We start from the raw sequence: 15,718 nt of genomic DNA, 5'->3' as shown, positions 1-15,718 counted from the left end.
ATCTCCAGAGCAGTAGTCTTATATTGTCATTTGTTATTGTTAGTTAAGTAAAATAACGTTTTCTCTTTGTAATCAGATTTAAGACTGCATCTTATATTTTTATACGTATTCTTTATATTGGGACATCTGAGAATATCTATTCAGCGAATGGCGATACATGTACATTATCAGTGTCATAATGTTATGCTAATCAAAACCTTATTTTTTGTGAATATTATTGGAGTCACGAAAGATCTATATAACTCAATAGTTATGTTGTATGCATTGTTATTATTTGGTGCTGAATATCGATCCACGGCTAAGAATTTAGAGGAGGGCGATACAGGGAATTTTAAAAGGAGCAAAACTGTTCGGTGTGTGAGAACTACCATCAGCATTTGCGATGTTGATCTCGTCGTAGCAATAATAAAGTGGGAAACGACAAGGGTCAAACTTAATTACAGGACGAACATGCCTACATGGGACGAACTAAGTTAAAGGAAGACCTTGCGTGCAGGGATCAAACTAAGTAATAGGACGACCTTATTTACAGATATCAAACTTAGTAACGGGACGACCTTGCCAACAGGGGTCAATCTTAGTTACAGGACGACCTTGCCAACAGACACAAGGTTAAAGCCTAACTTACATTACACGAATAACACGTTTGGTCCTTAAATAACATAACATACTGTTTATGCATGCATCATATGTTTCATTAAGACCATCCATCATCGGAATATACACACATTCAGTTCCCATGATAACTTGTTTATAGGAACTTGGTTAACCTAACAGACAATAAATAAGAGAAACATGTTTCCACGAATCAACATACTAGACAGACTTCAAGTACATACAAACCGAGAATTAATAAGAACATCCATCATTGAAATGTACATCAGTTGTCCAAACAATGTTGGCTAAAATTTCGGCTTCTATATCCTAATTTGGATTTTTTTCGTAGCACACGAGTAATGTGGATATGCAAATACAATTAATGGTATACACGTTGTTTATATGTATTTATGTATGCATATCTGTATATGGGCCGGAGGCCTTCATACAATAAATATTTGAACTCTTTAATTGAATTCGTTCAATGCCGTTGGAATAAGGAATCGAATCGATGTAGTATTCTTGGAGAAGTTTTGAACCAGGTATTTGACATGCTTAGAGTGGCATTTATGCCGTACCGCTTAAAGAGTGAATTGTTGTGAGCTCAAGTTCTGACAAATGCACGTATATTTATTAGAATGGTATGCAGTCGTAATATAACTAGCATTGTAAGATGATATGGTAATTATAAAGACTGGCCTTGGTCTCCGAAATATAGGGATTAGTTTCAAAATGTAACCGGGAATTCAATATTTCTGTTGCGTAAGCTTTATACCGTCTCGCTTTTGAATTAGCTTTTAAAGTGACGTGGTTGAATATCCTTTAACAAAGCGACATGTCATGGCTTAAATTTCCACCAGATGTATTTAGCAATGTCTGAAGTATTTTGCACTTATATTATCGTTTAATTTGTGTCCCATGGACTGACTAAGCTCATGAAGTTTGTATCAATACCGAGTTTAAGCCGACTGTGAGAGGCGGTCTTGTCAAATAAATATTGCACTAACATGACTTTCAATTAACAATTGTTTCTTCATATTTCCTTTCTTTATGTTTATTACATTCGTGTGTTAGTTGATACAAATAACTTTGTTGCGCACAAAACTTGCAAGTTATATCACTAGCCACTTCAAGCACGGATCTACAATGGAATCATATTGCAACTTGAAATTTAGTGTGCATACTGGAATTAGTGTGATTTACTCTGATTCGTGTGGTTTGAACGTTCATTCCGAAAACAAAACTTTTGGAAAATAGTGTCTTTCAATTTTAATATTATATTGACTATGCTTAAAATATGGCTCTTCCGATTTTTTGTACCATGCTTCTCAAACAGTTATCAGCTATACGCTTTATCATCATACCGACATTATATGGAGATTATTTTGTTTTCGGCTTGACATTTACTATCATATCGGCATCATTTCATATTAGTTTCGGCTGTTGATTAAACGGCATGCTATGTTTTAAAAATTACAGTGAAAAGATGGTAAAGAAAAGCTATGTCACCCACTAAACTAGTTGTTACAACTAGGTCATCTCCGGCAAGTTTACGTATAGACTTCATTAATTAGATTGAAGATGACGATAACGTTATCTGATTGATTTCGATTCATGGCTTAACGAACTATATAGAGAAACCTGAAATGAAATTCAGTTTAAAAGAAAAAACAGCTTGATACATTCGCAATGTGTTCAGTTTTCAAAATAACTGAAAAAACCGGCGCCATGACGTTTTTTGAACACCCGTATTAATTTGTTGGAGAAAGGCCGAGTCGTTCCGATTGCAACTGCATGAAAACTCGTTATTTATTTATTATTGAAATAATTCGGGCTATTGTGAATTAGTTACATATTAGATTGCGATACGAAATCATTTGTCTGTGAAAACAATTGTAGGCTTAAATAACTGTGTAAAATCCATCTACTTTACAAGTCACGACTCTTAAGCTTACCGATGTACAATTATATCACAATTGAATGCCTAGGTTCACATGGTATTTTGTACTATGCATGTTTAGAAAACCAATGTATGAAACAATGACTAAAAAGTGCCATAAATTAGCAGTTTGACTTAAAATGATTGCACAATGTTATTTCACTCCAAATCTTGAATAAATAATCATATCGTGACGTAGTTAAGTTCATATATCTTGCATATAAGTAATTAACAAGCTATACCATCTAAAATGATATTAAAATTATACCATGTTATACGGCATCAAAATCTAACATATTAATTGAAAATGGTTTAATGAAAAAAACAACCGTATTTGTACATCGACAACCTTCCAATCCCGACGACGTTTGATCTATAGCAACCCCCACAACCTGTTATTACGCGTCGCGTACATAAATTCAGTACGCTACTCTTCCTACACTTTTTCGTGATAGCTCTGCATGATGTATACGGTAGTTAATCACACTTTTCCTCCCAGCAGGCTTGCAACTGCAAGCATTCGCACTTTCTTCATTTAGCTCGTTTGTGCTGCATTTGCATATCTTTAATAAGTCTTTCGTATAAGATTTGACAACCCGTTACAACATTTATTCACAGTGCCGTTGTAGTGTCATACTAATTCGACGTCCAAATAAGAAAATTAAATATCCCTACAAAAATACATTTTTTTTTATTTGTTTCCACTTTTTTTGTATAATCATTTGTTTCTATAACCACTGTAAAGATATAAATTATCAATAACTTTTTTACAAATGCAATTAAGTTCGACGCCCAACATCCTATTTCTTTCGCGTATTATTTGGAGATTAGATTTGCGCATGCGCACTAGGCAATTATTTGATACGGAATAAAAACAAAAGTTTCATGCGGATATTTTGTTCAAGTTTCCATATTTTGGTACAAACATATTTCATTATTGACAAAAAACATACAAAGTAAGCAAGGTCGAATATTTAATATCAAAACATAGGATTGGGCTGGAAAATGGTAAACAAATTAAGAAAGTCCTTTCCATATTTTATGTTTCCAAATATACGCTATTCTAGGCGAAGATTTAATTAGTAGAAAATAAAACTCTATATTTGATCAGTGTTCTCGTCCAATTATTCCTGATACTTAATAGGCTGTTTAACGACCAATTCGTATTTTCAATACACAAACCATCAAGGTTCGTCTAAAGCAGCCATAAACTATTCGGATAGCCTTAAGAAAAACTTGTTCGTTATCTTTGATTCAAAGTTCAAAAATTCCTTTGATGTCGCAGCGTACATTGTTGCGAACGATATTAAAACTAGATGCAACTACTGACGCAAGCATTCTGTAGTTCAGTCAATACAGACATCTATAAATAAGCTCGTAGTTGGACGTGGGTAATATAAGGAAACGTCTTTAAATGTCACAACATGCTGATAAAGCGTAATGCCTTGAACATACGTTTTGTATAAACACGTACATACACTCTTGGAAAGTCTAGGTCGAATGTCACAGCATTGATAGGTTCGCTACGTTATACTCGTACACCATTGTGTTTATATTTCGTAGCAAACTGATGACTACTTAAAACAAGAGTTAATAATATACATCATGTCGTTTCCGATTCTTCGATTCAAAATGGAAAAGTATGTGTAACCACCCGTTCATTTTATTTATAACATAGATGCGCTATAGTGTCGTCAATGTATTGTTAATGTATTGTGTGCATGTCGTGCACTTTTTTGTTATTTACTTTTATAGTATGAAAGTGGTAAATCCGGAACTCGAATAAGTGAGGACTACTTCACTGTGCATGATCCAATGACTTATGTTTGAAGGAAGTCTTGGATTTACTTCATTGTGCTTGATCCAATGACTCATGATTTAAAGGAGGTCTTCGATTTACTTCATCGTGTATGATCCAGTGACTCATGTTTAAAGGAAGTCTCAGATTTACTTCATCGTGTATGATCCAATGACTCATGTTTAAAGGAAGTCTCAGATTTACTTCATCGTGTATGATCCAATGACTCATGTTTAAAGGAAGTCTCAGATTACCTTCATTATGCTTGATCCAATGATTAAAATGTTTTAAACGGTCTCTGCATTACCATTGTATGCTATTTGAGCTTATTTATAATATAAACTGTTTCATGACAAGCCTTTGGCTGCGAATATTTCTTGACCAACTTGCATTCCGTGATAATGAATAATAGATAATTAAGACCAGTAAACCTTAAGTCCATTTTACCACTATGCACAGTATGAAGACAATAAATGGGGTCTACAGTGTATTGATCCCCAATATAAACATCTAATCCAATTATCACAGTGTCCTTTTAGGCCAACAAACATAAGCCTCGGGTAATTATAATGGTTTCATCAATTAGACAGAATGGCTGAGAAAGGAATTGTTAAATGTCTCAAAGCAGCCAAAAATCATTTTTCTCAGGAAAATTCAATATGATTCCTTAACATGTTGCAGACGAACGCATTAGTTCTAGCAAGTCTATTAATTACAAATCGACCAAATGATTAAGGGTTTTGTGATTCAAGTTAATTCAACATATGTGTCAAGCTTTCGTTTATTCAGAATAAGCACCAATACTCAAGCACGTAATTGGAAGTGCGACATAGCCATACCATAAAACAATTGTATTGTTATTTCTGTATATGGAGTTAAAGGAATGTTCTGCTACTTTTTCAATATTGTTTTTTCTATGTGTTTGTGGCACAACCTATTCCTACAGTTTTGGGGGATTTCTAACTTAAAAGTATGTACATTACAAAATATTTGACATTCAAAGCACTTGGTCGGTATATTGCTGACCTGACGCGTACACCATTTGTTGTTTTCTTGATTTATTCAAATAAAGTATATGTGGCAAATTTATGGTGCAATGGTATGATACTTTGCAGTCTAACTGGTTACATGCACTTTTGGCAACAAACTAACAAGTCAAATACTCTTACTGGGTCCGACGCCGATGGCTAAATGTCCTAGTGGCGTCGTAAATTAAGCTTAAATCCATATCTCCGCCCTCCTCAACTCGCTTGTTTAATCTGATACAGCACACCGTTTCAATTATATATCTTAGTTGAAAACCTTACGCTGCCCAAGAGTGCTTGGGTTCAATCATAAAGTTCCGGACAGAATCAATGCAATTTATAGCCGCAAGCTATTTATATTGAAACCCAGATAGCTTCAATAACGGAGTTAAGCCTAGAAAGTTACGATCGTAACCTTATGATCTTTATTGAAATTGGGCGCTGGTGTATTGTGTTCAAATTGACAATGAGAGAAGCTAACATCTTTTCTGTGAAATGTTTAATGAAAAGTCTTTGGCTGCGAGGATTTTTTGTTGAACTTACATTCCTTAAAATATAAATAAGTCCAGTATACCTTAAGTCCAGTTTACCGCTATGCAAAGTATAAAGGCATTATATGGGGTGTACAGTGTATTTTACTCCAATAAAACATCTTATCAGTATTCTGATCCAATTATCACTGTTCCTTTATAAACCAACAAACATAAGCCTCGGGCAATTACAATGGGTTCATAAACGAGACGAAATGGCTGAAAAATGAATTGTTAAATGTCTCAAAGTAGCCAACTATAATTTTCCTCAGTAAATTCAATTTGATACCGTAACATGTTGCAGACAAACGCAGTACTTCTAGCCATTATATTAATTACAAATCGACAGAATGATTAAGGGTTTTGTGATTCAACCAAAAGCTGACTAATTCGTTTAAAAAGTATCACAATACAAACTATGATCGAACAAGTTGTTTTTTTTGTATTTAAACTTTATTGGTATCACTACAGAATGCTCGATCCAGTGGCATGTTCAAGGCATTATTCTCAGCTTCATTATGTTTGATTTCATTCAGATTTATCAGCCACAATGCCCTTGAGATTTTATATTACGCACGTCTAAGTACGTGCTTGTATATGGATGTCTGTATTGACTGATCTAGGAGATGCTTCTGTCATTAGTTACATCTAATTGAATATAAAAACACTGAATATTTCGTTCGATTTTTTAACAAATGCACTCGTACGCAGCAATTTACTCTGCGACACCAAAGGAAAGTTTGAACTTTGAATCAAAGATATCGGACAATTTCTTCTTAAGGCTATCCGAAGTGTTTATGACTCCATTAGACGAACCTTGAGTGTTGGAAATACGAATTGGTCATAAAACACCCTAAAAAGTATCAGGAATAATTAGACGAGAACACTGATCAAATATAGAGTTTATTTCCTACAAATTAAATCTTCGTTTAGAAAAGTGCATGTTTGAGACCATAAAATATTGAAAGGACTTTCTTAATTTGTCTACCAAATTCCAGCCCAATCCTATGTTTTCATATAAAATGTTTTTTGTCAATAATGAAAAATGTTTGTACCAAAATATTGATAATTGAACAAAATATCCGTATGAGACTATGCTTTTTATTCCGTATCAAACAATTGCCTGGTGCGCATGCGCAAATCTAATCCCCCAATTATACGCGAAAGAAAAAGATGTTTGGCGTTGAATTCAATTGTATTTGTAAACAAGTCATTGATAATTTATATTTTTATAGTGGTTATAAAAATAAATAATTATACAAAAAAGGGAAAAAATGTATTGTGATATGCATCCCCAGTGTCACAGTCAATAAATGTTATATTAAGAAAAACAACAACAGTTAACTGATTTTAACACTTAATATTAAATTATTAAACAATTTCTTTAATGTATCTCCTCAGCACATTTGCAGATTTCTTGTTGCATCGAAGTGTCCCTTCTGAATTTAGTTTTAACCTTTTTTGAGAGATTCGTCACTTGTTGTGCTTGTAAACCATTTTTTAGTCGCCATTTTGTAGCTATTGACTCATGTAAACAGTCGGTTACACACAACAGATTGCTTGAATACAATGGATATTTAATAACGTACATGAGTTTGATCCCCTACAGTGAAAAGCTAAGCCGAGAGAGAAGTTAAAAATATTTCGGCCGCAATTTTGTTATGTCTTCTGCTGAGTATGAAAATTACAGGGGTGGTATAAAACATACTGGAAATTACACGGGGGTATGGATAAAACACGTCGTGCACGTGACCGCTCTAGGCCAATCAAATAGCGTCATTCATGTAGGAGGTGAGATAAAAACAGATACATGATTACTTAAAAGGTGCATTTTTTATTGTCTTATATGGACTTCAAATTAGTATAACGATACAATGGCACTGTGAAGGAATGTTGTAACGGTATGTCTAACCTTCCCCGAAAGACTTGTTAAACATATGCAAATACAGTACAAACGAGCTAAATGAAGAAAGTGCGCATGCTTGCAGTTGCAAGTCTACTTGGAGGAATAGTGTGTATAACCCTATACATCATGCAAAGCTATCACGAAAAAGTGAAGGAAGAGTAGCGTACTGAATTTATGTACGAGACGCGTAATAACAGGTTGTGGAGGGTGCTGTAGATCAAACGTCGTCGTGATTGGATCTAAGGAAGTCGATTCGCAAATACGGTTACTTGTCCATCAAACCATTCGCAATAATGTTGGGTTTTGATGACTTACGGCATGGTATGATCTTTTTAAGGGGTATAGCTGGTTAATTACTATATATGCAAGATTAAATTAACTTAATAACGTCATGATAGAAACATTTATTCGAAATCCGGTGTGAAATGACGTTGAGAAAACTAAGTCTGATGCTTATTTATGGCATTGTTTAAGTACATTTTTGTACATTTTTGTTTCTACACATGCATCAAATAATATAAAACACTACGTGTAAATAGGCATCGAAATTGGATATTATTGTGCATTGGCTAGTTTCTTGACTTTTAATTAAAATCATTTTATTTCTAAGTAATGATACGTAAGCCTAAAATGATTCTTTTACAGACAGACATTTTCACATTGCCTATCAATAAGTAATAATTGATACTGCATCATAACCCGAGCTAATGATTATAAACGAGCACTTAAGCATTGGCAATCGGAACGACACGGCTATTTTCCAACAAAATGTATACGGGTCTTCAAAAATATTACATAACCCGTAATCAAAATGTGAAGCATGTGTTTTAAACCATATAATGTCGGTATTATGTTACAGCGTATAGTTTATTATAACTGATTGTCGAACATGGAACAAGAAAATCGGTAGAGCTATATTCTAAGTAAAGTCAGTTTGATATTACAATTGTAAGACACTATTTTCCGATATGAAAATTGAACCACACGTGTCAGAGTAACTCACCATATTTCAAACAATTTGTATGCAATATATCCAGTGAGGTTCCGTGCTTGAACCAAAGTTATATAAATTAACTTACAAACGAATAAAATACACCAGAACTAGGAAATATCGCGAAAAAACTGTGTGTTTTTTTAAAGTTATATTAAGTGCAAAATTTATTCGACAAGACGGCCTCGTATCGCCGGATTAAACCCGATGTTGATACCAACTACAAGAGCTTAGTCAGCCCATTGGACATAAATACACCGAATGCAAAATAATGCACACATAACACACACACAGGCGGACATTCGTCCACGTTGCTATAAAAGGTATTAAATTCCCGGTTCCATTTTGAAACTCAACATAATAATTCGGATACCACAGCTACACAAGTTATCCTGGGAACTGAATGTGTGTATATTCCGATGATGGATGGTCTAAATAAAACATATGATGCATGAATAAACAGTTGACCCTTGTCGTTTCCCACTCTATTAATGATACGACGAGGTCAACATCGCAAATGTTGATGGTAGTTCTCACACACCCAGCAGTTTTGCTCCTTTTCAATTCCCTTTATCACCCTCCTCTACATTCTTGGCCGGGGATTGAGATTCAGCACGAAATAAATACAATTTATACAACATAACTATTGAGTTACATGGATACTTTGTGACTCCAATAATATTCACAAAAAAATAAGGTTTTGATGAACATAACATTATAGTGTATCGTCGTTCGCTGAATGGATATTCTCAGATGTCCCAATACAAAGAATACGAATAAAAATATAAGATGCAGTCTTAAATCTGAGTACAAAGAGCATAAGTTATTTTACTTTACTTACTATACCAAATGGCAATGTAAGACTACTGCTCTGAGGATTTGGTTTCATGCTCTACTTGTATGAATATTGATTATATGCTAACAAAACTTGCATACATCAAAGAAAAATGTGTTTTGAAACAAATACAAAATGTTAATTATATATACAACTTTTCCCTCGCCTTCAGAATTAATTCAATAAAAACATATCCAAATCTCCTTTCACCGTTTCCTTTCTACTTTGAAATGCTACTTATATAAATTTTCGCCCGCTCGTAAATATCCGTAGAACGACGAAGTATTCACAGTTCAGACAATAGTCTTGTTTGTTAACTCCAAGGTTTATTCAGTGTGAGGTCGTTTACGTTTAATGGATTAAATCATGCACAAAATGTCTACCCTGGTGGCTTTTATAAACAACTAAAACATGAATTTCAAACTAAGGCAAAGACTAAATTTCTTGTTTTCGCTTTCTTGCATTTTTACTGTTCTTTCATCACGGCATGTTGTATTTCATATTACATGTGTTGTAGTAGATGGTAGATAATGATCGACTAGAAGAGTTCTCAGCTTCGTGCTTCTCTTCATGTTTCTTTGAACTACATTTACATGCTGCTGCTGGTGTGAGTAAAATAAGTTAATGTTATATATCTAAAATAAGACTGGTTCCAATATTATGTTTGTTACTCTACTATTTGCAACGCAAAAGAAGTTAATTGACGCCGTCCTTGCCCGAAACATGACCAGAAAACCACAGTATCGTGATACGGATTTGTATGTTCAAAATTGAATTTGGAAAAGTGCATGGATAGGATGATAAAATGTAGAATTTACATCTTATACATTCAGTCAAATTGTTCAAAACGCCTGTTTTGTTTTGAATACTTAAAAGGTGTTTTACGCAAACTGATTTGAAAGGAATTGCTCAATTTTATCGAAAAAAAATGTTCTACTACTTTTTCAACATCATGATTCTATATGTAAGTGTCACATTCTATTCCTTCAGTTTTTGAAGATTCCTAACATAAGAAGATGTAAACTACAAAAGAACTGACATTCAAATCACTTGCTCATAATATTGCTGACCTAACGCTCACGCCATTGGTTGTGTTCTTTATTTTTTTTAAATAAAGTATTGTATATTAGGCAAATTTTTGATGCAATGGTAAGCCTTGACAGTCTGCTTACATGCTATTTTGGCAACAATCTAACAATTCAAATACTCTTACTGTGTCCCAGTGGCATCGTAAATTGAATGTACATCCATATCTGCGCTCTACTCAACTCCTTTGTTTAATGTGATACAGGACACCGTTTCAATAATATATCTTAGTCGAAAACCTTACGCTGCCTTAGAGTGCTCGGTTTCAATAAAAAAAGTTACGGACATAATCTATGCGATTTATAGCTGTACGATATTTATATTGAAACCCAGAGAGCTTCAATAATTGAGTTAAGGCTAGAAAGTTACAACCTTACGCCTTAAGATCTTTATTGAAATGAGGCTCTGGTGTATTGTGCAGAAATCAACAATGAGGGAAGCTGACATCTTTTCTGTTAACCATTTAATAAAAAGCCTTTGGCTGCAAAGATTTCTTGTTAAACTGATATTCCTTAAATTAAAGATAATTAAACCTAGTAAACCTCAAGTCCAGTTTACAGCTATGCAATGTATGAAGGCATTAAATGGGGTCTGCAGTGTAATGTTCCCAAAGAAAACATCTGATCAGTGTTCTGATCCAATTATCACTGTGCCTTTATAGGCGAACAAACATAAGCCTCGAGCAATTACAATGGGGTCATAAACAAGACTGAATGGCTCAAAAAGGAATTGTTAAATGTCTCTAAGCAGCCAACAATTATTTTCCTCAGTAAATTCTATTTGATACCGTAACATGTTGCAGACGAACTCATTACTTCTAGCCATTCTGTTAATTACAAATTGAAAGAATGATTAAGGGTTTTGTGATTCAACCAAAATCAACTAATGTGTCTAGCTTTATTTCGTTCATTAGAACAAGAACCAATACTCAAGCACTTAATTGGACGTGCGACATAGCAATACCAGAGAACATTTTGATTGTTATTTCTGTGTATTACGTAGCCAAGCCAGATTAACTTTCTGCATCTACGGTACTAACCTTGTATTATATTTATTATGTTACTTTGTTAATTAAAACACGATAAATTACCTCCAAATTAACAGATTCCTTTTAAAAAAGGGAGACAACCGATTTAACCCTGTTAAAACCAGCACACACTAGGTACCTATGTTTAAATGTGCCAAAAAATGTTGTTTTTTATTCAATAAAGTTATGTTTATAGTCAACGTAATTGCATTTTGATACATCAGTATCAATTCAATACTCATGAAAATACCTCACGATTTTTAAAGCGCATAAACATGGATTAGTCACCAATTATTATCTAATGATGTAACAATTAGTCCGCTAGTCATATACTACAGTTCGCAGGACATGGTTCAAGATCACGAGTGTTTACAAACAATCGCCACGTGTTTAATGGATTTAATTCATGCTGATATTATGAATCACTGATGGATGTTTAGAGCTGCACCGGCAAAGAGAGAATTGTTGTTAGTGCGAGTTTGTCATTCACCACAGAAAGAAAATTGACTACCGTTGAATGTTGCACAGTGTTCAGCATTTGTGGGTGGGGAAAATGCACATGATTTCTGGAGGATATTCTTTGCCAGCATTATTATCATGCAGAGTGATTGAACTTTCTGGGTGATATTTAGTGAGGTGAAAGAGCAAAACACACGCCAAATAGTCGTCTTTTAATGGCGTAATTTCTTGCAACATTTTATTTTTATTCATATTGGAAATAATTACTAGTATCAATTTAGTGTTATTTATACAACATGATTAAGAACACCAATTTGTATGAATTATGTCCACCAATTGTACATTTGACCAATAAGGGACCCTCGTTTTTGTTGATAATATAATAATACATACAATATTTACACATTAGATGTAAAATATGCTATTTTATGGACAAAACATCATTACTGACAGAGGCGCTCTTTGATATCTCATTTATTCAAATTTTAAGCTATGGCTCAGATGTATGGAGATGACTGAATCATTTACGATTAAAATGGGTTGATGTGATTTTTGTAAGGACTTACTATGTGTAAGAACACAGACTTTGACATTGGAAGAAGCAAAGTACAAATTGAGACTATTATATGAAAACATGTATTGTGTGTGGTCTACGTTTCTTTCAAACCATGGGTTTATTTAATGAAAAACGTATGTCCATCTTTGCGATATATATCTTCATGTGAACATTTATCAAGGTGTGTGAAACGTTGATTTATTAATGTTTTCAGTCAATCAACAAATAAGTGATGGTGTCCTTTTTTTGCACATTTCGTTAACCGATTTCAGATGTTAATCCACAAAGCTAGACAGATTGTTTGCAAATTTAAAACTGCAGTCTGGTGTAAATGAATAACAACAGTTTTTTTAAGAGTCTGCATAGATATTAGAAAGAGAGAGAAGCCGGCAGATGGCACACACCTCTTGCAAAACTGCACTTGGATAGAAATTATATTTCATGCAATATATTCAAAACAAATGTCATTTTTTTCAGGAAACCCACTTCGTATCAATACTATTGGCATAAGACATACTGACCGCAAAAGCAAACAAATTGTCTGTATTCACAAAATCATCTTTTCCTTACTCGTTAATAATTACATTTATTTAACTTGATGATACAGCGCTTAAAATAGGTTCAACACATATATGTTCTACAATATCTAAAATTTTTGGAAAATTGTTTGCAACAAATAAATTTTAAAGTTTATTGGAAATATCGACATGACATACGCCTTACGTTTTTTTATAATACAAACATGACACACAATGATAACAAAAGATAGATATTCATTTTGAAATACATATTCACATTATTTTAGGTGCAAAATATAACAAAATAGTATTTGTACAGTAGAATATTATTTTATCACATGCTTACCCTTGTTTTAAGTGTAATATACCCATTACGAATATATTTATCTTACACATGTGTAAGATAACATATCAGACATTTCTATTGGCTAGACTAATCACACTCGACCTAGATATCCCTCCGCATTGTTTGTAAATAAAATGGTTTAAACGCCAACAAATACTAACCTCAATAATGAAGCGGAAGGACTTCCGGGAGACAAATGGCTTACGAATCATAGTGCCAGAAAGCATCTTGTTCGAAAACATTCTGAAAACAATGTTCTGCCAACCAGATAATGCAGATTACTAGTCACAGAAATATCCAGTCAGTCAACAAATACAGCCACATTAGTGACAAACAACACGAGAACATTTCAAACATCTCCATCTTAACAGGCAATATGCGACCAATGCCATAAAATTTGCTTGCCAGTTTAATCAGCTGTCGGTTACCAAAACACAAATACGAATTCCGCAGCACAGGTTTCTCATCACACGTACGTCCCAAGACGGTAAGAACAGCTTGTCCTCTGGAAACATTCTTGATGGAACTTTTTCAACATCAACATCCATGCAGTGCAGAGTAAGGCTTCGTCGTAATCATCTGCATGTTGTGAAAATCCATGTCCACTAAGAAAACGCTTTAAAGTCATCGTAGAAAGCGACAGCGAATAACTTTTAAATCCGTGCACACAGTAAAACTTGACAGACGATGTAGGTCACATAAACCGCGTAAAAGCATGTACCCTCAGTGTGACGTCATCAAGTTGTGTATTTATTGTGTTTTAATGGTTAAAATTGTTCGTTATTCATGTTGTTCGATATTTTACTACACATGTTTATACTTGTGACTTGTTCAGCGCTTTATCAGAATAAAAACTTGATAACTGCTAGCTGTTTTTGTCATTTTCATTTGGAACTATTTATATGGCGCATAGTTGACATTCCACTCAGTGTACTTTGGCTGTCAAACAATGGGTTTAGAAAGTGGAACGTGGAACTAAATTGGTAATAAAAACACCATTTTAAGCATGTGATAAAAAAGATCTGACACTCGTTGTCATTTTATACAAGATTTTTATTAAACTCGTCCATGAAAGTTGTTAGTAAGCTCGCCAGAGGCTCGCTTACTAACAAATTTCATGAACTCGTTAAAAAAAATATTGTATTAAATGACAACTCGTGTCAGATCCTATATATATTATTTCTACTATGCATTGCTTACTTAATAGAGTTGACAATATTCGTGTCTTAAATATTCTATGAAGACGTTATTCATATGCACATACTACAATATTTAGCAAATATATTTTTATGAATATTTAATGCGAATCTCTGTTCTAGAATGACATAAAACAAATCCTCATTATATAGTTAGTAGCATAACTTAATAGCATAACCTATATGTTATTACCAATAAGGGTATATCTCTGACTTATAAGCTTATCAATTTAATGTTCTCTTTGGACACAGTCACGTTAAAATCAATATTTAATGCTTTAAAACTGATATGCATTCTATAAATTTTAGCTTCAAAATCAGTAGTACGCGTTACATGACGCCGACTCATGTATTGATGTTTGGATGGGTTACGTCGACTCAGGTATCGATGTTTGGATGGGTAACGCCGACTGAAATATCGGTGTTAGGGTGAGTTACGCCGACTCAAGTATCGGTGTCTGGATGAGTTATGCCGACATAAATATCGGTGTTAGGCTGAGTTACGCCGACTCAAGTATCGGTTTAAGGCTGAGTTACGCCGACTCAAGTATCGGTGTCTGGATGGGTAACGCCGACTGAAATATCGGTGTTAGGATGAGTTACGCCGACTCAAGTATCGGTGTCTGGATGAGTTTTGCCGACATAAATATCGGTGTTAGGCTGAGTTACGCCGACTCAAGTATCGGTGTCTGGATGAGTTTTGCCGACTCAAGTATTGGTGTTAGGCTGAGTTACGCCAACTCAAGTATCGGTTTAGGCTGAGTTTTGCTAGCTCAAGTATCGTTTTTTTTATGAGCAATGCTAATTTATGTTTTGCTGTTAAGCCGTGTTACACCGCCTCAACTATCGATGTTTGATTATATACGCCAAATTCGTGTATCGATGTTTGGATCAGTTACGCCAAGTTAG

This window comes from Mya arenaria, chromosome 7, assembly GCF_026914265.1.
Source record: "Mya arenaria isolate MELC-2E11 chromosome 7, ASM2691426v1".
NCBI lineage: Eukaryota > Metazoa > Mollusca > Bivalvia > Myida > Myidae > Mya > Mya arenaria.
Note: the sequence above shows the minus strand (reverse complement) of the source record.